Here is a 25,438-nt window from a genome sequence, read left to right as displayed (position 1 = left end):
CCTGCCTGCCTCTATGGGAATTTAACACATAGGGGTTCAAATACTTATGACGCCTGTATTTTAAGGAAAACATTTATCTATTTACGATACATTATTCATTAACATATAAAATTGGTGTCCTTAAATGTTGGATATTTCCTCATTTTTGTATTTACAGTAAGACATTAAGATCAATTTCCAAAAGATGATTTTATATTCCTCTTTATACTCAACTTTAGCATGTGTTCAAATACTTATGGAGGGCACTGTATATGAAATAAATAAATAAATAAATAACAAAGGTATAACATGTGTTCCCCCCAGCAATAACAAATAACAAATACAGTACACCTCCGCAATACATTTGTTACATTTGCCCCCCCCCCCCCCCCCCCTTAGCTCACGTTAGCATCAGGGTTTCTGTTTTGCTGAAGTAACCTCTGCCGTCGTCCGCCACCCTGGTCTCTCGCGTTTCGTAGCCATGACTTAATTTCTTTTTCAACATTAGATGCCTGTGGCATCTCACCAACAAATCCAACTCTCCTCACAGCATCTGAATGGGTGTTAAAAAATAGCAACGCTTTACTTGAGGTTTTCGACAGAGTGACATGAACCTGTCACTAACATGACACATCATCATGAACATGTAATAACACTTGATGACATTACATTGGCATTACATGGTTTCTACATTCTTATACTACTTTTATAGTAAGCACCACTGGGGTCGTTATCTGCTCGTTGGAGGAACATCATTCCACTGTCAACTGGACAACTACAGAATTTCTTGATGGTTTCAAGTTGTATTCATTTATTTATTTTTAAATCATGTACTCCTGTCCTGCAGAATGTCAGAGCAGTATTCCAAGCCATTTTCATAAAATTATGAAATATATCTAAAGGCAAATTTGGCTGTCTATGTTAAAAGAAAATGCCGGTGTAGCTATAGACTATTCTGGAAAATGAACAAAGACTGCATATGCATAATAATTTGGAATGCAGTTTGCCGGGGAGCAGAATTTCAAGCAGACGTTCAGGCAGGCCGGAGAAGACCGCCTCCTAGTTGTAGCTAAATAGCCAAATCGCTGTTTTAAACCACAGAAAGGCTCAAAGTTAGCCTGATTACCATCGACTTTCAAAGGCTCTGCGAGACTTTAGTCTGACCAAGGGCCTGTGCTAACACGGTTTCTCCAAGCGCTGGTTGACCCGCCTCCTTTAAGTGCCTCGATTTGCTACTGGTCGATGTCAGAAAGCGGTTTGCCGAGTTTAAACCAACAACAACACTCTTTCCTCTGCCTTGAACACGCCTCTACCCAGAGCCACTGCTCAAAGTTGATTGGTTCTCGACCAAAGGGGACAGTTCCGCAGATTTCGGGAACTCAGAAATCCTTCCCGATTAGCAGTTGACCAGACCAGCGACAGCAAAAGCCGAAGGTGTTACGTCACTGGGACGGCGTGCCAGGCTAGCTCAAAGTAGTCCCACTCTTCGTTGACAGTATAATGACATTTCCAACATTTAAAAAGAGGGCTGAGGCAAAACAACGTATAATCACGTTTTAACACACCTGGGGCCTCATGTACAAAGCTTGCGTACGCACAAAAATGCTGCGTACTCTAAGTCTCACGCTCACGTCCGGATGTACAAAGACTGACTTGAATGTGAGAATGTGCGGTCCTCCACGCAAGCTTCATGCCTGGCGTACGCACATTTCCAGTGTGTATCGTCAGTTGGCGACACATAGAGGCAATGCAGCGCAACAACATTAGTTGATCACGAATCAAGGCCTTTATTTGCACAGCATATTAAAAATAGCACTTCGAAATAGGCATATGTTTCTAGATAATTGGCCATGCAACATGCGTTAATAGTACCAAACTATGCAACAGCCTATATCTGCAATTAAAACTGTAGTCTTATCAGAGGATATCAAGAATTAGGTAGCCTAATGTGAAACGTATAGAGATAATGCCTATATTTAGTTCCATACATGATTATTCACTTGCTTATCAAACATTTCAGATTTCGAAGAGCTTTCCTTCCTCGAAATCTGTGATGAATGTGGTCGGCTTCACGCATATGTCCATGTCTAAAACATTTTCCGGGTGTTTTAACATATTTCCGACAGTTTTCAGTAAAACAAAAAACAAATGGGACAAGATGATCCGCGTGAATAGCTTAGTGCGAATTGAAGCAATTTCCCTGACTGACTGCATAGGCTACTTTGACTTTCCTCGAGTAAGCATTCACATTATTGTTGTAACACTTGTGCAAAATATAGGAATATGATCCAGAAATCGTCGTGGCAAAGCGTGGATAAACTTACTATGGGTGCGCGATGCGTGTTCTTACTCGGACACGTGTGATTTAATTCCCTTTTAATTATTGCAGTTATTTTGTAATGCTTGAAATGCCCAACAAACCGCGTTATGTGAACCTTGTCACTTAGTCAGGGGGCCAAAACTGATATTAAAACTTTGTCGGACACTTTTTGGTACAAGCATACAACCTATCCAGTATTGATATTTAACCCCTCAACATGAGTTCTAGACAGGTTGTCAGCTTAGAAAATGCTATTTTGTCCATTTTAACACTATATTCTTAAAAATGGAAAAAGCGGATTTTTCCCCCAAAGTGCTTCCTTTTTCTTCCATGTTACCTACTGTAATCTTGGGCAAATGTGCAATATAATCCAACTTGTGTGCAAGCATGATCATTAAAAAATAATGATCAATAAATACCACAAGAGTATCACACCACAAGGGCCACTGTTGTTGTGTCAGGGGGGCAATTCTGAAAAGGGCTTCCGTTAAGACTTTTGCAGACATGTTTTGGTTCAAGCTGTCAGTGTCACCCTATTTTGTTTTTTGTTAGAAGACACAAATAGGTAAGATATCAGGGTGGTTGTGAAGACGAAGTTAAAAGCTTGTAGGGAGAGACATGCAATGCTGCACAAGTTATAATATTTAAATGTTACAGTGAAAATGTAGAATTGTAGATGGTGGTGTATAGTGCTATTTAACTTCATTAATATACCAGGTTGTGACACAAATTATATTTAATGGACATATTACTATAGTTATTTATTCAATCCAAACATAACTGCTCTCTCACTTCTTTAGGGTTAGGGGATAGTAACTAGTTAGCAATAACAACTTTGTTATAGTCGTATGGCAAAGGTATGTTTTTCCCCTGTAAAACCCGGGAAGTTAGCTGAACTCAAATTATTTGAGTACTGTAAAGCCTGGGAAGCTAACTTATCTGAAATTATTTGAGTAAACCGGATGCCTTGACATTTGAGTTTGGCAACTCATTTAATTTGAGTGTAAATAAGTCACTCAACTGGAGTTATTAGTATATTGTACAGTATGTATTGCATTTTGTGTTGGGATAACTTAAAGGAGTCAAGTAAACTACACTAATTTTATTCACCTAATAACAACTTGAGTGAATTATCATGACAAGTAAGAATTATGTAGGCCTACACACGAAAAAATGCAATGTACTCAATGTGTGAGCTATCATTGTCTATGGATTATGGGTAAATGCTTCTTTGATTTTCTAATAAGTATTTGTTCTCTTAGCTGTTAATTGTGGCTTCTTACTGTTTACCAGGTGATGGGCAAAAATATTGTGTTGATGATTTTCAGAATATGGTCAGATATACCATTAAGGAGAAGCCCATTCTCAAAATATAAAGAACATTATGAAGTTCACTTTTACTTGGCCTAATGCAAAGTTGATTGCGTTTCCCAATTTGACTTTGACCTATAGTCACTTGAAAGTGTCACAAAGTTGAGTATCCCAATGGTGTGATAGAGCCTCCTATTGTCTGTCTGTATTGTCTCTTGGGGAGATACAGACACATTATGCATGTTTACATTGAGTAACTATATTACCCCTCTTATGGGCAGGATATGAGCTTCAGGAGTAAAGATTTCAGGATTTTGTTATAGGTTTAAATTTCTATTCAAGGAATAGGATTACTGCAGAATGAGGGTAATTGTGAAACATAATATTTATCACCATGGCAGTACTGGCCATCATGATATACTGTATCTTCAGATTATCATTACGTCTGTCAGAAGCATTACACATGATCTAAGATTTTAAAATCAGCCCACAGGCCAAGTCTGTTGTGGATAGTCATCTGCTTGATGGTGTGTGGTGTCAATGTAAATAACACAATGACATAACAGCTATAGTATAGCCGTAAATATAGTTTAACTATTGCATTTAAGATTCAATTTCAGTCAAGATTAATATGTGATAATGTGTTAAGAATACTATGGACGGTGACATTCTGGGAAATGTAATGTGTGGTCAGCCATTTATTATTGTGAATATACTTCTTGCCATGATTACTTAATTGAAATGAGTGGCATATACAGTCATGGCTGAAAGTGTTGGCACCCCATGCAATGAGTAATGTATCATGAATAAATAAATGTTCTTCCTTAAAAGACGGGTCATACGTATTGGCACCCCTATGTTAACCCTATGTTCTCAACTCCCATAGAGGCAGGCAGATTTTTATTTTTAAAGGCCACTTATTTCATGGATCCAGGATACTATGCATCCTGATAAAGTTCCATTGGTCTTTAGAACTAAAATTGCCCCACATCATCACACACCCTTCACCATACCTAGAGATTGGCATGGTGTTTTGTTCAGTTTTGTTCAGTTAGCCTATTAGCCTGTTTGATGCTCATTGAGCTCAATGCAAATCAAACCAGCTAATAGGCCAACTGAACAAAACACTATGCCAATCTCTAGTTATGGTGAAGGGTGTGTGATGATGTGGGGCTATTTTAGTTCCAAAGGTCAAGGGAACTTTATCAGGATGCATAGTATCATGGATCCATGAAATAAGTGGCCTTTAAAAATCTGCCTGCCCCTATGTTAACCCTTTGTGTTAAATTCCCATAGGGTTACATAGGGGTGCCAATACATTTATTTGTTATGATACATTATTCATTCACATAGAAAGTTGGTGTCCTTAAAGGTTGGATATTTTCTACTTTTATTACTTAAGGCATTAAGATCAATTTCCAAAAGATGATTTTATATTCCTCTTTTTAGTCAACTTTAACATGGGTGCCAACACTTTCAGCCATGACTGTATTTTACTCAAGTTGAAATTAGGTGAATAAAATGAGTATACAGTAGTTTACTTGACTCCTTAAAGTTATCCCAACACAAACTACACACATAGAAATAACTCAGCTGAATGACTTATTTACACTTAAGTTAAATTCCCGGGTTTTACAGTGCAGCCAAGCAGTGGTGCTCAGGTAGGCAGCCAACAGAAGGTACCCAGGGACCATGTCCATGTGCTCAGTCTGAGTCCTGGTCAGGGACATCGACACTGCCTGGTACTGCACTGACTTCCACTTTCCTCACATCCACATATCGTCAGCTCCAGGCACCTGACCTGTTCTCACCAAGCTCCAAGCACCTGACCTCTGTGGTTAAAAGCTGGGGGGAAAGCATGCCATCCTTCATGTCCCTTCTTCTGTTGGCTGCCTATACCCGAGCACCACTGCTTGGATGGGGAAAAATACCTTTGCCACATGACTATTACAAAGTTATTACTACTAACTAGTTACTAACCTCTAATCCTAAAGAACTGAGAGAGCAGTTATGTTTGGGTAGAATTGATAAATATAGTGATATGTCCATTGAACATAATTTGTCACAACCTGGTACATTAATGAAGTCAAATAGCACCATAGACCACCATCTACAGTTGTACATTTTCGCCATAACATTAAAGTATTACAACATGTGCAGCAGTGCACTGTCTCTCCCTACAAGCTTTAAACTTGGCTTGACTCATTCCCATAGATAGGGGTACTGATTGATAGAGGTTTTGGAATGCTATGTTATGTTTCCAATCTGATATTCACTTTGAAAACTGGTTCTCTTTAGGCGGAGATTGTTTTTTTCATGTTCTAGGTCTGTTGTCTCTTATACTGTACAATAAATGTTAATTCTGACACTTCAGCAGACATCCCACGAGTGTTAGCTTTCATTCCATACCATTTTTATCTATATGGTCCTTGTGGTTGTGGAGATATTCAACATTTATCGTTGGCATGTCATGTTGAGCAGGAAACCAAAAAATTGGCCTGAAATTGCTTGCACAAGTCAAAAAAAAAAAAATTTACTTGACAACCACCATAATATCTTACCTATGGGTGTCTTCTAACTAAAAAAATAGGTTGACCGCTTGTACCAAAACATGTCCGCAAAAGTCTTAACGGAAGCCCTTTTCAGAATTGGCCCCCTGACTAACTTGCAGACTGACCAATGAATCTGCCACGGTCTCTGACCCTTGTAGCCACTGCCACGCTCTGCCTCTACTGGTTTTTTTTTGTTATTAATTACAGATGATAAGACGTAGGCTACTGTCTTTACCATGTTGTCTGATAAGAGCACTTCTACCTCGCAATCGCTGGTAATAAACGTTTAATACTTTTTCGATTTGATTATATAAATTATTACATTTTGTAGCAGGTTCAAGAACGGATGGATCCACAAATGATTTTTTTCTCTTATTAATATTGTGGGATAAGGCGTTTTGCCTTCGCGGAGGTCTGAGTTTTCGAGTGGCCTTCTAGTTAGCATATTAAAATGAGTGTGATTGAGGGAGGAGAGGGGGTGGAGTATAATGCTCATGCATGTGCGCTTAATTTCACGCTATTTGGGATGTACAAAGGAAAGCTGCGTGGATTGCTGCGTACGCATGGTTTCATACATCTGAATTTTTTTGTGCGTACGCTTCTTTCCAGATTTTCGCGTACGCAATGTTGTAGTAAGAATTCCATGCAAGTCTTTGTACATGAGGCCCCAGATCTCTCATTTACTCAAGAATTTAGAAAATTAAATAATAATAATAAAAATAATACCACCGAATGACAAGGTGTATAAGGTATACAAGAAATACACTATATTGGCAAAAGCATTCGCTCACCTGTCTTGACTCACATATGAACTTCGGTCACATCCCATCCTTAAAGGAATATTCCGCCATTTTTGGAAATATTTTCCACCTCCCCTTGAGCAAAACGATCGATATTTCCCTTTTTCCCGTTCATCCAGCCATTCTGTGAGTCTGGCGATACAACTTTTAGCTTCAGCCTGGCATAGATCATTGAATCGGATTAGACCATTAGCTTCTCGCCTGCTAGCATCATGCTTAAAAGTAACTAAGATTTCCGGTAATTTTCCCATTTAAAACGTGTCTCTTCTCAAGTTAGAGTGCAATAAGACCAACTGAAAATGAAACCTGGCATTTTTCTAGGCTGATTTGACATGGAACTACACTCTCATCTGGAGTAATAATCAAGGGAAGTTGCAAACGTACCATGGGCACAGTGATATCACGCACTACTACTGCTTGTTGCCTATGGGGACTATTTTCAGATATCACTGCGCCCATGGTACGTTTGCAACTTCCCTTGATTATTACGCCAGATGAGAGTGTAGTTCCATGTAGTTCCAAGCTATGCTAGGCTGAAGCTAAAAGTTGTATCGCCAGACTCACAGAATGGCTGGATGAACGGGAAAAAGGTAAATATTAATTGTTTTGCTCGAGGGGAGGTGAAAAATTAGCTTATTTCCAAAAATGGTGGAATATCCCTTTAATCCATAGGGTTTATGATGACATCAGTCCACCCTTTGCAGTTATAACAGCTTCAACTGTTCTGTGAAGTCTTCCCATAAGGTTAGGAGTGTGTTTCTGGGATTTGTTGACCATTCTTTCAGAAGTGCATTTGTGAGGTCACACATTGATGTTGGATGAGGTGACTGGCTCTCAGTATTCATCCTAATTCATCCCAAAGGTGTTCTATTGGGTTGAGGTCAGAACTTTATGCAGGCCAGTCAAGTTTATCCACACCAAACTCTGTCATCCATGTATTTATGGACCTTGCACTGGTGCACGGGCATGTTGGAACAAGTAGTGGCCATCCCCAAATTTCCCACAAAGTTAAGAGCATGGAATTGTCCAAAATCTCTTGGTTAATGCTGAAGCATTCAGAGTTCCTTTCACTGGAACTAAGGGACCAAGCCCAGCTCAGGGACGGCCCCTTCCTGTTCCAACATGACTGTGCATCAGTGCACAAAGAAAGGTCCATAAAGATAGATAGATAGATAAAGGCATGAATGACAGAGTTTGGTGGGGATGAACTTGACTGTCCTGCACAGAGTCCTGACCTCAACCCGATAGAACACTTTTGGGATGAATTAATGTGGATACTGAGAGCCAGTCGCCTCGTCCAACATCAGTGTGTGACCTCACAAATGTGCCACTGAAAGAATTGTCAAAAAATCCCAGAAACACACACCTAAACTTTGTGGAAAGTCTAAGAGTTGAAGCTGTTATAGCTGCAAAGAGTGGACTGACATCATAATAAACCCTATGGATTAAGGATGGGATGTGACTGAAGTTCATATGTGAGTCAAGACAGGTGAGCGTCAGGGTCCGGTTCGCCCTGTCGGTCCTTATTTTCCCGATAATGACCAGCGTTCTATACATTACGTATATACAGCAGTGAAAATAAGTATTGTACATGTCACATTTTTTTCAACAGTTATGTCTGACTGGACTACTGACATGAAATGTATTAACTTAAAAAAATCTACACAAGTAAAGAAATCAGAACTTTAAACCCCCAAGTAACGATTACCGGTGTAACGGTAAACAATGATTAAAAATGTTGACGATAACAATTACCGCTTTCATTTCAAATATCATAATTATCACGGTTGATTACCACGGTGTGGAAACCGTGTGTTTAATCTTTCCCAGCTTTACCCAAGGCTGCTTTTGACATAGGCCTGGTAGGCCACAATGAAACAAAACTAGCATTTACCAGGCATTTCCTGAAAAGGCATGTAGACTCTTCCCTGAAGAAAAGCGGCAGTCCTTCCAGGGCTATCCTTCTCCTATGTGCTGTGATATCTGCCACCTGCACATACTGTAGATGGAGATACAGAAAGAATGACAATATTTGACACAATTCCCAATTGTTGTTTAATTTAGCTATAGACTGCATCAGTTACAGGAAATTTCCCACGGGAAATTTGTTGGTTTAGGTTGAGATGGTCACTGTACTATCAGCAGGAAAAAGAACAAGAACACTTGGTACAACATATACTAAATAGCAGACCAACTGCTAAAGTATTACAAAGCCATTGTAATTTTTACTCTTAATTCATACATGATGCAGTTTACAGCCTATGCTTGTGGACAGCCGTGGCCTACTGGTTAGGGCTTCGAGCTTGTGACCGGAGGGTTGCGGTTCCATCCCCGACCAGTCCACGGCTGAAGTGCCCTTGAGCAAGGCACCTAACCCACCTCGCTGTGCTATGTGTGTTCACTAATTCGGTTAAATTGGGTTAAATGCAGAGAACGAATTTCCCTCACGGGATCAAAAAAGGATATATACTTATATACTTCATGAGACTCAATTACAGCATACAGTTGTGGGTTCTGTTCTGTTTATGCCGATGAAACGGCATAAGTCTAGAGGGGAAAAATTGGGCATACACTGACTGCCAAATACCTGACTTGTGTTGAATGATGATGGCTCGGTGATGCAATATGGCATCTTTGCTTCCTCTGGAAAACATGCAGCATGTGTAGGGGAAGATGGATTCATTAAAATACTTAGGGAGTCCTAAGAGAGGATTGGAGGCCATTGCCCATTAGGAATGAGCTAAGATGCATTTGCAACAGGTTAAAACACATATGTGCTCTTCCAAATATGAAAGACACTTGTTATGAAGGTGTTGAATAAGTGTGAGACTGCACTAGTTCTTTTTTGGTGTCAACTTGTGTCAAATTGAGAGAAAACACTTGTTGAGCTATTTAAATTGTGCTGGTTTGATTTGCTTACTGAAAACATTGAAAGTATATGAATTTTGTAACATTTGCAAATAACCTGATCAAATGTTCCTGTTCTATTGCCTATGCACTTGACCATGACCAGATATTTCCTTTAAGCTTATAAACAATGTGCAAAAAATACATAGATAGACAAATAGATATACACAGACATGCAGAGAAATACATTAATACTTGCCTCATCATTGAGAAACAGAGCAGGCCATATTTGACTAATTTCTCTGATATGGGAATCAACCTCCACAACATCTTGATGGCAAAGAGAAAGGTGGACTGCATCACTCTAGGACTGAGACAAGAGGACAACTTATATTTCTGTAATCGAGTAGAAGTATAAACAACTGAAAGTATATCAATGTTGCATTCGGCTATTGCCACAAATGTAGCCCATCATCGGTCGTTCCTCTGTTCAAATAGCAAGTTCGACTGCAGAGCTGAACACTGTCCCAGATAAAAGTATTCCAAATGCTTCAAAAGGTAATCATCAACAAAGTTATCCCTCAAACAACATTTAACCTGCGTGCGGTCCAGTCCTGCACACTCCGTGCTTGATCCCGTCAACCACATAGTGGCAGTTGTCACTGACTAGCACGACCATATATGGCTCTATTGATGTCTAATAACGTTCAACACAGTTACCTTACGTTACCAGATGGTAGCTAGCATACAAAGCTACAGAAACGCCTCCGTTGTTGCATGAGTGAATGTTTTAGGAACAACATGTTCATTAGGGAAACAGTCAGTGACAAAAGATTAAATCTTACCACAACATATCAAGCTAGTATTACCATTAGTTGAGTTGTATAAAGAGTTGAGTTATGGCTAACAACTAGACATAGCTAACTATGGCTAGTTATTAACAGCATTTGGCTAGTCAAATGATTATTTCTTAATCATAATTAATCAACACGACACGGAATGTTCAAGACTGTCATTTAAAACAATGAATACTGTATAGTTTGATTAAATGTTTTACTTACGTTTAAGTATGTAGTCGTTCGTTTTCGAAAGATAGTTTCAAATGTTGTTTGTCTGTGTGAAGTCTGCCAAATCCCTGGCCGAATCAAGCGCACGTGAAATCCCATTGATAAACAAAATGCGCATGCGCCAATTTCATGTGTCTGCAGCAGATTTTTGCACTGATAAAGTAAATCAAATGTTGAAGTAGTCAACTGAATTCTACAAGTTTGCAACAAGAAATTACAAAAAATATAATGTAAGTGTTTTTTCCACCTTAGTTCACCACGTCTTTCTGATTATTTGAGATAATTACTTACAAACCTTATTTGTCAAAACAAATGGCAAGGATTTTTAGTGTGAAGGATCTTTACTTAGACCCCTTTAAGAATCATTTTATCAGACTTGAAATTTGGTAGATTAAAGTGCATATTGTGCCTATAATCCTATATTGAAAAATAAGGCATTTTCAAAGATGAATGAATGTTACCACCATAGATTACAAACCATTTTCATCTTAACAACAATAATCTTCCTTGTCATTCTTAAAAGTCCTTTAGGTTTACATAAACAGTCTTCATGAGGAAAATGGTATGATTTACAAGCATTTCTTTTAAATAAATAAAACACATACTATACATTTGAAGGGGGAACATATACCTGGCGGCCAGCACCATTCAATAGACAGGTAGACACAAACCAATCAATACACAAAACAAGACAGACACCAAGCTATATTAGCTTTGCTATATTAGCTTACAAAAATTTAGTTTGTAGATACATTGTTTTTGTGCTACAGATAGCTACAGATACTGTAAGTCCCTGAATTCTGGTTCCAGGTATTTTGAACTATTCTTCCATCCAAAATGTCTCCAGTTTATTCACATTTGATGACTACTGAGCATGGATAGTCTACTGTACTTCAAATCAACCTATACATTGAGTATAATATATTGAGTAATCTCATTGGTTAAATTTGACTAATATATTAGTACCATATGGAAACAACCTACCATTGACTTTGTTTAATTATAACCAATATACTATGGTTATTGCCTGTGCTTACACAAAGAAGCCATGAACATTAAAAAAGGTATTTATTTATCTACGTTGTAAAAGCAACCATATCTTGTACAGTTTACATAACTTCTCATTAACTCATTCCAAACATCACTATACAAATTCAAATGTGTCTGAAAGAAGAACATTGTACGTAGGCCTATCATTATTTCATGGTCATTTTTTGACCTGGTTTAAACTCAACTTAGACTCTTTATGCAGGTGAGTAAAACATAAAACACTACCATTTAAAGCAGCCACAATGTGCTAATATGCTTAAGAAAATACTTGCATAATAGGTGACCAACAGTAAATATACCTTCCCATGAATATTTGACAATGTTCGCAATCGAGAACAAAACGTTTATTGCTTTCAACTAAGCTTACGTTGTGCTTAAGAACAACATAAGAACATTCATGTTTGGTTTCACACCATAGTGAATGGAGAGGAGAATATATTGTCTTTGGTGTGGTGTAATGAATCATGCAGCAATATTTTGGAGAAACATCCATCTTTTATGGATGAAATGACGTGTGAAGAAGAATATCCTTTATAGGACAATAAAGACTCTATATCTCCAAAAACACTCAGCAATCTTACAATGGTTTGTTATAACATCAGAAAATTAGACACACAGCCTTACAACTGGGTGGAATAATGTGTGCCATTAAAAAGGCAAGAGTCTAAAAAGACACCAAAGTTCACTCTGGCAGAAAGCCAGCATATTGTTAATGTTCGGGACAGGCTTGTGCAAAATACTAGCCTAGAAATCTAGACGCCCCTAGCGGCAGCAAATCTAATTGGCTGCCCGGGTCAGTCTAGGAACTCTAGCTTGGGAGCTGGGCATTGGCAGAATCACCAGACTAATCACATCGTGTACAGTCGATGGGCGGGCTTAACATAATAGACCTCTGAAGTTCGCCTACAAAAAAGCTGGCATCTTTAAAATTCGGTATCTGCCGATTTTTCCTATGGGAAAATAACATGGGAATTTTGAATTATCGCACCTGTTAAACTCTCGCGGGGACGATAAAGTCTTAAATGCAGACGTTTTCCTGAACACACTTTTGTCCTCTGCCTTCTTGTGCATACTGTGATCTCCGGTAGGCCTACGTGAAGTCAGCACACTTTGATTTTTGCTACCCCAGAGCTAACTTAATGGCAAGTTGCATCGCAAGTTAGCTCTGGGGTAGCAAAAATCAAAGTCTGCCGCCTTCGTGTACCGGAGATCACAGATTCCTATCGAAGGCAGAGGACAAAAGTGTGTTCAGGAAAACACCTGCATTTCCGATTTTGTCATCCCCGCGAGTTTAACAGGTGTGATAATTCCAAATCCCCATGTTAATTAACCATAGGACAAATCGTCAGATACCGTAACTCCTTATATGGGCAAAGATGGTAGCTTTTTTTGTGGGTCTATAGACCTCTGAAGTTCGCCTACAAAAAGGATCCAAAGCTGCCATCTTTGCCCATATAAGGAGATCCGGGAGTTAATTGAAGCTAACTGCCTATGGCAAGTTGCATTGTAAGTTAGCTCTGGGGTAGCAAAGATCAAACTGTGCCGTCTTCACCTACCGAAGATCACAGTATCCACTAGATGTCAGTGGACAAAACTGTGTAGCGAAAAACATCTGCATTTCCAATGTCATCATCCCCGCGAGAGTTTAACAGGTGCGATAATTGAAAAAACCCATGTTATTTTCCTATAGAAAAAATCTCAAGATACCGGATCTCCTTATTTGGGCAAAGATGGTGGCTTTTTTGTAGGCGAACTTCAGAGGTCTATGGTGACTGACATGCGACCAGAAGTTGCAACGGTTACACATCATGCTACTTGAAAACAAGAAGATGATTCGTTTAGCGTTATCCTATTGCGTGGAGAAGGAATTTGAAAGACAACTGTTTATCCCACCCCTCCGATTGAGTCCTGCCTAGGGTTATCTTGATGTGGGTCTGGCTGGTCAGGCTTAGCCTGATTGCCATCGACTTTCAAGGCTCTGCGAGACTTTAGTCTGACTAAGAGCATGTGCTAAACAGTTTCTCCAAGCGCTTGGTTGACCCGCCTCCTTTAAGTGCCTCGATTTGTTACTGGTCAATGTCAGAAAGGGGTTTGCCGAGTTTAAATCAATAACAACTCTGCCTTGAACACGCCTCTACCCAGAGCCGTTGGAGCTGCTCAAAGTTGATTGGTTCTCGACCAGAGGGGGCAGTTACGCAGTTTTGCGGAATTCAGAAATCCTCCCCGATGAGCAGTTGGCCAGACCAAAGCCATCGATATCTCAAAGTTGCGACAGCCGTTGACTTCCATCTTAAAGCCAGATTAGAGCGGTCACGTGGTTAGTGGGTAGACTCAGTAGTTCCCTCGGTCCCTGGTTTACTACGGGATTGACAGCAGCGATCGCATTAATATTTACGGTAAATACTCGATGAAAATTACTGTAAACTGCATTTCCACATACATATATATTACTCAATGAAAATGCATTATTATGCACACGACTATAAGTCATGTAGAAAAGTCTTAATATAACACCTGAGATATTCATCCATTCTCAATGGAATAGTTCCCAGATGTGCCGCCATTGTTTGTACACGGGAGTCAATGGTAGTGTCGCAACTTTGAGATATCGATGGCTTTGGGCCAGACCAGCGACAGCAACGCCGAAGGTCGTGCAAGGCTAGGTCAGGCTAGCACAATTCAGAATTGAATTGAGAATGACTTATAAATTCCAATTCAATTCTTGAGTTTGAATATGAATTGAGGTCAAAAACAGGATGTAGAATTACAATTCAAATTTAATACAGGAAGTAGAATTTAATTCAATGAAAGTCATGTACATAATTTAAGGAGTTTCCTGTTGGGCTTTTTCCAGTAGGACTAATAGCCTGTTTGATTTGCATTGAGCTCAATGAGCATCAAACAGGCTAATAGGCCTACTGGAAAAAGGACCATGCCAATCTCTAGCTATGGTGAAGGGTATGTGATGATGTGGTTTAATGTTTACTCATTTTTTAAATTATTTTTTGGTTATCAGTAGACAATGGCCCTTATTTATCAACAGAGCGTAGAAACCAGTGTATATATCTGAGCGCAGAAATCATCTTACGACGGGGCTCACGCGTGATTCATCAAACTTTCGTATCACTCCAATTCCAGCGTAAGAATAAACGTGTGTTGATAAATGTGGCGGCTGGAAACAAGGTGATATTTAAATATCACACCCCTATATTATGCTCGTTTTAATGGCCTCGCCCCTAGAATTTGCGACATGAAGGTGCATTATATGTCCAAAAGAGATCATCATGATCTCGAGCCACAGTGACGTCCAGCTAAACCTTGTTAATTTTAACAGCTAGAAGCTGTCATGAAGGAAGGCGGAAAACTAGAGCGATTTAAGTGCAACAGACTTTATTTTCGCAGAGAGAACACATCATACATACATTCATTACAAAACCTTACGACACTGAAATTTGCCCTTTGAAAATAATTTAAAATATATAATTCATGAATGTTGCGTTTGCCAAAGAGAATATAATCATCTCCTATATGGCTATCCTAAGCCATAAAATGTGTCAATATAATATGCTACATTACAGCAAATAGGCTGCACATGTACAGGAAAGGTGTTATGTCCGAGATAGTCCATCAATTCAGCACGGTGCTATGCTGCCTGAAACTTGCGTACGCGAGTTCAGGCTAGATGTGAGATTTGAGCGTTTAGCACCGATCACGTTTACATTGATAAATGCTGTAGCCTACTTTGCGTGGAAACAAGCGTACGCTGGTTTTACGCCTGTTTTTGGTCGTACGCACGTTTCATAAATGAGGGCCATTGTTAGGCTAATTCACTATCTCAAGACTCGTCATGGATATAACACGTTTTTTTTACAGTCTATGGTGTGTGTGTGTGTGTGTGTGTCGGTACGCAAGCTGAGTCAGTAGCCTATAAGTTAGCAACTTTGAGGTTGCAATGCAACTTCCCATTGCCAACCAACTAAGTTGCTAACAGGTTAGCAAATATGGTTTTGGGAAAAGGATTCAGACACTTTCAAGAACAACCAGACAGACGACATCTGGGTTGCCAACTCTCACGCTCCCGCCGTGACACTCACGATTTCAGCATCAATCTCACGCTCTCACGCAGACACAAGAAATGTCACGCCAAAATCCATTCTTCTTTTTCTTCAACCCGTTCATAATCAGTTGGTGACTAGACCACAGCAGATCATAGCCTATTGTAGACAGAAGACGAACTTAAGGCATGTATAGGCTATAGGCTATAGGCTCTTTAGATCAATAGCAGGTATAGGTATAATATCTGTCTACAACGTTCTCAGCGCAGAGAAATTATTTGCGGCGGGCGAAGTGCAAAATGCGCACCATTCGTTTCTGTCGGATTGCTCACGAAGTTCACACTAATATGAATGACATTTGACAGAGCGCAATCTTTCTGATGGCAGTTAATGCAATTAATGCAATTAATGAAGCCATTCAGTAGCCTATTCCAGTTTTTAAATTGCAATAGGCCTACATTTCTACTTGTTCTCCAACTTCAGGCAGTAGGCACTGACAGTAACAAAGTTATGTCCGCTTTGTTAACTTGACAGCGAGCGAAGATATTCTATTCTGTCAAAAGTAGGGCCACTGCTGATGAGCTATTCAACATTCTCAACAATTACCCTAGTCTACCTGGCAGAACATGACATCAAATGGGAAAGCTGTGAGGGACTCGGATGGCGCACATACGATAGCAGGTAAAAGAAATGGCCTGCAGACCGTGATAGAGGGGGTAGCGCCCGATGCGCAACGGACGGACTGTTTCATTCAGGGAAGCGCTCGCGTCAGGGCCTGACCTGAAAGTTGCTGCATCACTTGGTGAGGGAGGGCTGCTGATATTGAGACTTGAGGTGACCGTATCGGTCACCCCGATATCCCCTTCCCCAACAACACACGTGACTGTTTGTAGGCCTTTTTTGTTTCCAGAAAAGGTACATGTTATGCTACCTTGGGGCTAAAGTTCGATCAAAGTACATGCCAAAATGTGAAGGCCACCTTAGAAAACAAAAATAGCCCCCAACCATTAGGCTATCCCTTTTTCTGACATTGGCTTTCAACTAATACAGATAGCCTAAGTAGACTATTCAACCAAAAACATTGATTGATGAATAACCAATTGATTGGTTATGAGTAACATCTTGGTTAAAACCAGAATGTCTAATAAGGGACGGGCTCTGGTTAAAACAACCAATGCTGGCTTTACCAATGATATTAGTATTTGAACAATCTGTTTTTAGAGTGTAGAGTAATATCAGGGACAGAATATCAAAATATTCACTGAACGATGCATACTGTATTTTGTTTTTGGTTTGCAATGCCTTTGTACATTGGTTGGTCAAAAAAAAAAAAAAAAATCCTATGAGTGAGGGCTGCCCACAAAAAACCTGCATGGGCCCAATGGTACAAAAGTTCCTCTGGGCCAGAATGGGCTAGCCCACACTGGGCCAGCAGGGGCTTTCTGGGGGCAATCAGCTACTTGTGGGCTGCCCAAAGAGAGCCCACAGAGAGCCCAAAGGTTTGGTCCTGACCTGGGCAAGCCCACGCTGGCCCTGCATGGGTTTGTATGGGTTTGGCCCTAGCCCACACTACCCGAAGAAATACCGCATGGGCCCCATATGGGCCCCGCAAGGGCGTGTTTGCTGGGTTCATAAAGTTATCCCACCACTGAGAAGTCCTCCCAGGTCATAGATAGATAATGTAATCGCTACTAAGGTGATAGCTAGGGTATCATCATAATGATATGGCTACTAAGGTGTAGCTAGGGTAAAGATGGTGATTGCATAGTTTAAAGAAAGTTGATAGTGTGAAGGTAGACAGTTTAAAGCTGAAACATTCCAGTTCTAATGATTTCTTCATGTTAAAATGTTAACTATGGTAACAATGATAACCAGGTTGATTGGTTAACTTAGCTACTGATTTCTTGCAGTTATGGTAAAAACGTTAACTATGCTAACAGTGCTAACCAGGTTGATTAGCTAACTTAGCTAATGATTTCTAGCAGTTGTGTTAAAAATGCAAACTATGCAAGCAATGTTAACTATGGTAACAATGCTAACCAGGTTGATTAGCTAACTTAGCTGATGATTTCTTGCAGTTATCAGGAATAAAGAAGTTACGGTAGTTGTGGTTAGTTTTTCAGAGAACATTAGCTCCAGGTTATCAAAGTTCCCCGAACGTTTTTACAACTAAAAAGAGAAACGTTATATTCTGGTCGCATTTCTCTTTTCACACAACGTTGCTACTTAGTTGTTTTGTATCTTATCTGTATAACCATATACAGTAGAATGCTATTTTCTGGTTATGTGCTTGGGGTTTATTGTTGATGAAAATCGCCCCAGAGGATTCACCCATAATATAACGTTTCTTTTTTTAGTTGTAAAAACGTTAGGGGAACGTTATTTTTTTGACAACCTGGAGATAACGTTCTCTAAAAGTTATTAGTAGGTTACTGAAAAACTAACCACAGGGGAACCAAAAGCTAACGTTACTTAAAGTTGCAGAATGTTATTTGCTTGCTGGGGAAATCGTTCAAACAACTACATGGCTGTCACGATGAACCGACATATTTTTTTCCCCTTTAAACGTTGTTGCTGGGAGGTTAGGGGAAAGTGCAACCAAATATTGTAACGTTCCCTAAAATTTAGGAGAACGTTCTGCTAACCAAAATAAATAACCAGAAAAAAACATAGTATTTCCGTTAGGAAAACTTTCCTGGGGAACCATGGGGCAACATTCGCAACTTTCAGGCAACGTTCTCCTACCCAAGAAAAAAACTTTCTAAAAACGTTCTCCTAACCAGAAATTGTTAATTGGGAGAGTGCAACTGCTTCTCCATAACAATTGCCCTAGTTTAATATGTGGATAACTTTCAATGGACTACTAAACCAATAAAAGGTATGTTTTTGTTTATCATAAGCTAGCTGGTTTGTTGCATGGCAAAGCAGACAAGTTACTTGCAGCAGTAAGCTGAGATTGCTGTTAACGTGTTTTCAGTTACGAGCCATTCATTTGCAAAAGCTAGGAGAGGCATCTAGCTGCAGGCTGCACTGTCAGGACCGGAAAGCAAGCGTAGTCACGTGCTGTCACAAGACAACGGCTGTATCTGAAACATCAGTACACACGCTGGGCAGTATGCATTTTCTGGAAGTTACGTCAGAATAGACTGTCCGAAAGTCAAGCGCTCTTACTAGATGGGTACTTCGTTTGGCGTGATCTCCAAGCGTGCATCCATGCATCTTTTTTGGCCTCAGATATCCCATAATCCATTGCGCAGCGCGGGTCAAGTATAGACCTAAAAGAAATGGACAAACAGACTCCGTGGGAGGGGGCTGAAACAAAAATCCGTTTACTTTTCATCGTACTGCGCAGACTCGTACTCATTTCGTGACGTTAGCCATCCTGTACATTGCTGTAACTCGTCTGGTAGATGGGATTTTCCAAACAACTGTCAATCCATTATTAACGTTCGTTTTTAATAATATTATTATTATGTTTACTTGCCTAGGTAATGCTTTACTCTATCAAACAGTAGGCTAACGTAGGCTACACGCTTTTTCACTGATCTTGTGAATGACTTTCCGTCATGGTTTTCGTGCAGGCTGGACTGAGCTTTTTATCCAAACATTACGGGTAATCTCCTGTTGAACGTTAGCTTCCCTACAATCGACATGCTAATTATACTTCTTTACGGGAAACCAACGTTATATACGGGGAAGAAGTGAATTAGTTTTGCCTTCGATACCCTATATAGAATACACAGAACCTATAAGGGCGACACAGGGCACATGTTACATTAAAGGAACCGTATGTAGGATTTTGGCCAAAACGAGTACTGCAATTACTTTCAAAATACTGTAGAGCAGTGAATCGCCTCCCCCTCCCCTCTGAGTCACGGAACGTAGGCTGCTAGCTTTCAATGGCAAGTGCTGTTTTCCTCAGCATAATGACAGAGAAACGAACTCACTCTGATAATGCATTGCTAACATTAGCAATGACTACTAGCTGCTTTTATTTCCCAAACAATTCCTTAGCCTACCTTTTCAATTCAATAACACCCCTCCTCCATATGGCCAACATAACGTTACTTTGCACGAACTTGCATAATTTGTTCAACTGTCATGAATAGGCTATTTAAAATGTCCATTTACAGTAGCCAACAAGTAAGTTAGCGAAACTGATGAATCTTTACCTGTCCAGGAGCAAATTAACAACACTGACGTCTGTCTTCAAATTCTTCTCCGTTTTCAGCCGTCTCAATCTCCTAAATCCTTGTTTTATTTCTAAAGACGTATTTCGGATTCATAACAAGGTCTTTTAGGTTCCATAACGGTAGACATTTTTTATCCAACACGTTTGTAGCTGCAGCTGTCTATGGTGGTAACTAGCATAGCTGGCAACCCGGATGGCGAAATACTACTGACTTCGTGATTCGTAGATAAGTGTAGGGCGGCGCATCAAACCAAAACACAACATAACAACATCAACATCAGTTGAGGGCTGCAACTTCACTTTTAAATGAAAATATCTTGGCCGGACTACTGTTGTCAGTGATATAAGTATTTGAAATTAGCATGATTTCTAAATGTCTAGTGACATATCAGGGCCATCTTATGATTAATTGAAATATATTTCCTACATACGGTTCCTTTACGTTATGGGATCGCAAAAAAATCTGCAATCTATGGCCGTCCATGGGAGTTAGCAGAGTGTTGATCACCAGCTCAATTCGTGTCTCTACTTCCGGGAATATGCCTGCCCCCTTGAGGTCAAGCTCCACACGTCATGCAAATCGTCCACACACCCCCCTCGCCGAGTCAGGTGACGCGGGTTCCGTATCATTGGTCCGACGTGCCATTAGTCCGACATCTCATTAGTCCGAAAATTAACCATTGACCAGAGATCCCATTAGACCGACATTCCATTGGTCCGAAAAAAAGAGGCCCATTGGTCCGACATCTCATTAGTCCGACCATACAATAAATAAACAAATCCAGACTTTGGTCTATTTCCTAAAAACTCTGCCACTGTTTACAGTTAGACTGATGTTTGATTTCAATAGCAGGGACATAGGTTAGTGGATGGGTGCGTGACTGTCACGCAGGTGACCTCGCATCCCGCGATGAACTTCATGTAGAATTAGATGTGTTTTATTTTGCAAACGAACATCGAAGCTAACGTGTTTCAGTCTTAGGCCTACGTTCACACGACAAAACCACAAATTAGCCTTCCAACATAGCTAAACGTAAGAACAATGAACTTACCTTTATGGTCTAGGCTACAAGTTATCCTCAGTTAGTCCACAGTTATTTCCATCGTGCATTCTTCTCGATATGAGCTAGAAATAGAGCCTTGCCATATTCTTCTATCAGGTCTGACTAAATTCAAAGTTTCACTCCAGAAACATGTTGTTTTAATTTGGTGGTGGTCCTGGCTTCCCAAAATGTCGCACAACACACTGCCACATTGATTTAGGTGCCATTTCTTAAATATTACATATTACATTGTTTAATTGCATCTATAATATCTCTGTATTTCTCATGTAATATCATTGTATGCACATGTACTTATGTATATGTATTTTTTTATACACGCGCACCTTACCCGAATGTGGTATTGGGGGCGGTCTGAAGAGGGTAGCAAGTGCGTGTGAGATTTTGAATCTGTGGCGCCAGTAGGCCTAGCCTACTCAGTGCTGCGGCAACGAGTGTTTTTAAATGTTTTCCTGCGAGTATGAAACTAACAACAATAAAAGACTAGGCTACAGAGTAAAAGTATTTTCACATAGTTAGACGCTGTGCGCAGTTTGGACCGGTGCATTACCAAACAGAGGACGCACGAAGAGAAAAAGCCTTCGAGGACTGCTGGTGCATTCACCAGATTTGATGAGATCGATCGCCTTTTTGTGTTTTCATATTGATTGGTCTAGCAGAGCGACAGCAATCGCATTTTCCCTTTTTTTCTGAGCATTATATGTTTTGTTTGCTACATCGCGGGACGTTTTGTCGGCAGCGGCCCTTTCGTGTCCTGGATTGGATTATTGACTCTAGTGCGCGTGGCAAAATACTTGTGCGCCTGGCAAAATACAGGACATCTTTCGTTTAGTTTAGACTTTTAGGTTTATTTTCGGGACTGAATGAGAGGGGGAATTGCAACGCTTGGGATTGTTTGGGACATTTAATTGTGTGTGAATATAAAGCGCCGCTGTGCACGACATGGGTTATTGTTTGGTGTGTGTCTTCCTTTACTGTTAAACCGAAGAAAGCGACATTGTTTCATTGTTATAATCAAGAGACGCACTCAGATGTGTCTACGTTGTAGCCTTCTTCATTCTCAGAATGATCTGTTTCATATTTAGTCAAAAAACCCTTGTGCGTTTAATTAACACAGCCGAAGGTAAAAGGTTGATTGTTACAACAGGCTAGCACATTTCCACCTGTTGTTAGACAGATGATTCTGCAAAAAAAGACGTCTCCTCTTTTCCGCGAATTTTGCATCTTTCAATTTCAAGTCATCCATGCATCTCTATGTGTATGGTCGGACTAATGGGACGTCGGACCAATGGTTCTCTTTTTTTCGGACTAATGAGATGTCGGACTAATGGGATCTCTATTGAATGGGTTCATTTTCGGACGAATGGGATGTCGGACTAATGGGATGTCGGACCAATGGTTAGTCCCCGTGACGCCAACTAGTTTAGGCTGTCCAAATGTAAGTAGGGACGCATATTGAGGAGCACGCTAACTGAGACGCTACTGGAAGAAAGTTACTATCCAGCGTGCACGCTTGACTTTTGGACACAGCCAACGTCAGCCCCACACGAGGAAGTAGTTTTTCAATGATCGTTGATAAGAATGTAGCATAAATTAGCAAGTGCATCTTTTAATCAGTGTCTACGTTTTATTTGTATAACGTAGCACAAATTAGCAAAGTGTATTACATTCGTCAGTGTCAACGTTTTTCTGTTATAGTTTTGGATGTTGAATGTTTGTACAAACAAACACAATAAATAACCTTACCCTTACCTAAAGTTACCCTATACAGGCCTATTCAATTGGTGGCCTGGATAGAGCTCGTAAGTCACGCCCCGATTTTTCCCCTTCCGTTTTCCCCATGGGACCTTGATCATCAATCTTTTAACATGAGAGGGGATAGATATCTTCTGTTCCCAGTTCTTGTATGACCTGCATTATATGCTGATTTAGGAACTAAATATGAAATGTTCATGCAAAAATATTGTGAATTTGTTCGGAGATTGTCCAATTAAATGCTGTTAAAATAACATTTGGATAACAGACTACATTTGTTGCATAAGTCATGTCACTGTCAGTCCCTCCAAATTTCAACACTAGTACCTTTGCAAGTGTAACAGGGTGGTCAGGGCAACCACCCCAAATCTGTAGCCTGACTACGCCACCCTGGGGCCTAGCGCCTCAGGGAACCTTTAAGAGATTGGGACCTTTACTATACAGAGCGTCACAGGTTCGATTAAGCATAACGAGACATGAATTCCTTAAATTAACGATTTATTGAACACAAAAGACAGACATTCAACAGAGACAGACAGAGCTTGCCGGAGGGGGCAGGCTAATATCAACGGTGACCAGTTTATACCAAACACAGCAATTCTACAGTATGAAAGTGTTAAGTAGTGCAGCTCTCCACAGCAAGCAACTCTTAGTACACACACTCTAGTTCCCCAGCAGGTGACTAGGCCCCCCCCCATTAACACTCTGCCTGCTCACAAAAGAAAGACAATGGACAAAAACGATCAAACCAAGAGTAACAGACAAAATAGTAAATCAAACATCAAACAAAACTAAATGAAGACAAGACAGCAGCCTGACCAACTGTAGCAGTCCGGAGAGGCAGGCGACATCACCCCTGCCGTAGTCCGGACAGGCAGGGCACCCAGCTACAGTACATAAAACGATAAACATTAACCACAATGACAAAAACTAATACAAACAGAAACACTCAAAAAGGTCGCATACCTGGTGGAAGGCTCTGGTGTGCTCACACACCTTCTTGCAGCAGAGCCTACACCGTTTGCTAGCCACCATGCTCTTAAATAGGCTGCACTTGAGCCCGTTTACCAATTACCTCGTTACTCAATTGGCAGGCTAGCGGGAAGACACAGGGGCAGCAGTCAGTCTATCCTACTACACAAGCAAGATCGCTAACGTTAGTTTGTGCTAAACTCAGTATGCCTGTTTGTTTTGCTCCTCAGTGGTTCCCGAAAGACCAAAATAGGAGTAGCTGGATAAAACTTATCAGGTGGGAGATATGTGCACATGAGATGAACTTATATGAACTTATTAAGGTTTTGCATCCACGAACGTCATAATGCCTTAATGTCATGTGACCGTTTGTTTACAACTGGAGTGGTAGGCAGAACCGTATATCAGCGGGGTTACATTATGTTACACATAGGCCTACTGTAGTTACTACGCTTACAAATATCTCCCAAATGTATTTTTTATGATCGAAACACAGATTAAGAGATGGCAACTACTTGCGTACCATTTGTTGTTTGTTTAATCGTTTCCGTTTGTGGTAGCCTACGGTAGGCTAGGTGTCGCCACCTGACAAAGTGGCTAGGAAAATGCAGGAGAACGTATGTAAACCCTATTAGGGTTGGTATAATTTGTAAATTCATAATTATTTATTTGATTAAAAAAATGGTATGTTCCCGTCTCAAAATAGTAGCCTACAATTACGTTACATTATGGTTGTCCTAATCGTAACCGCAAACAAAGTGTGCCATATCCGAGACATTAGTAGCTTGTAGTCTACAACTGATTGAACTGAAATTATGATGGACAGAAACGTGTCAGTGTCCGGCTAATTTTATGTCAGGTTGGTGAATCTTATTTGATTAACTAGCGGTTTAGTGTTGAGTCCTCGTGTTGTCATGCTGGCCTGTGCTAGCTACGTTACTTTACTGGCTAGCTACTTACCCTGCCACAATATCTTATCTTGACACTCCAACACAAACATACATTTTTTACTATTTACGAACGTGTAATTACATTGAAACTGGTCACATAATTATAAGCACCATAGTTTCTGTCTTTTCAAAACGTAGCACATAACACAACATGGCCAAATAAATGACAGAACTAGCCTACCTGGTGCTCACATCCATGACGTGCAAAACTATTCACTACAGTGAATCAAAACATGACTTGTAATTGTAGGCTAACATAAACCACAACTGGGTCACATGAATCTACTGCCTGGTAGAAAAGTAGCTTTTTATCCAAGGCAGAACATGTAGGCTATGGGGAGGACGTGTTCACGTGTCATGTGTATAAAAACAAGGTGAAAATATGCCGACTATATGCCTGTTCCATGAGGCGGCAGTGTGCTTCCATGAGGCGTATCGCCATATCTAGCCTGTTAATCAAATTAATGTATGAAAAACTTAGGTTAGCCAACTAAGGTTCAGTGCGTTCGCCAGCTTGCCTACCAGTC

General features: G+C 40.2%; 1 long non-coding RNA gene across 1 annotated transcript; it reads right to left on the bottom strand.

The window, feature by feature from the left end:
- Positions 1 to 417: 417 nt before the first annotated feature.
- LOC134061828 (uncharacterized) lies at positions 418 to 9,726 on the bottom strand. Its single transcript, XR_009935388.1, has 3 exons — positions 9,550 to 9,726; positions 8,857 to 8,961; positions 418 to 532 (listed from the first exon to the last, which is right to left on the bottom strand). It is a non-coding gene; the product is annotated as an uncharacterized LOC134061828 (long non-coding RNA).
- Between the last annotated feature and the right edge of the window lie 15,712 nt (positions 9,727 to 25,438).

The sequence above is a fragment of the Sardina pilchardus genome, chromosome 17, assembly GCF_963854185.1.
Source record: "Sardina pilchardus chromosome 17, fSarPil1.1, whole genome shotgun sequence".
NCBI classification, from domain to species: domain Eukaryota; kingdom Metazoa; phylum Chordata; class Actinopteri; order Clupeiformes; family Clupeidae; genus Sardina; species Sardina pilchardus.
The sequence above is the reverse complement of the archived record's forward strand: the minus strand, read 5'-3'. Positions and strand labels throughout refer to the sequence as shown.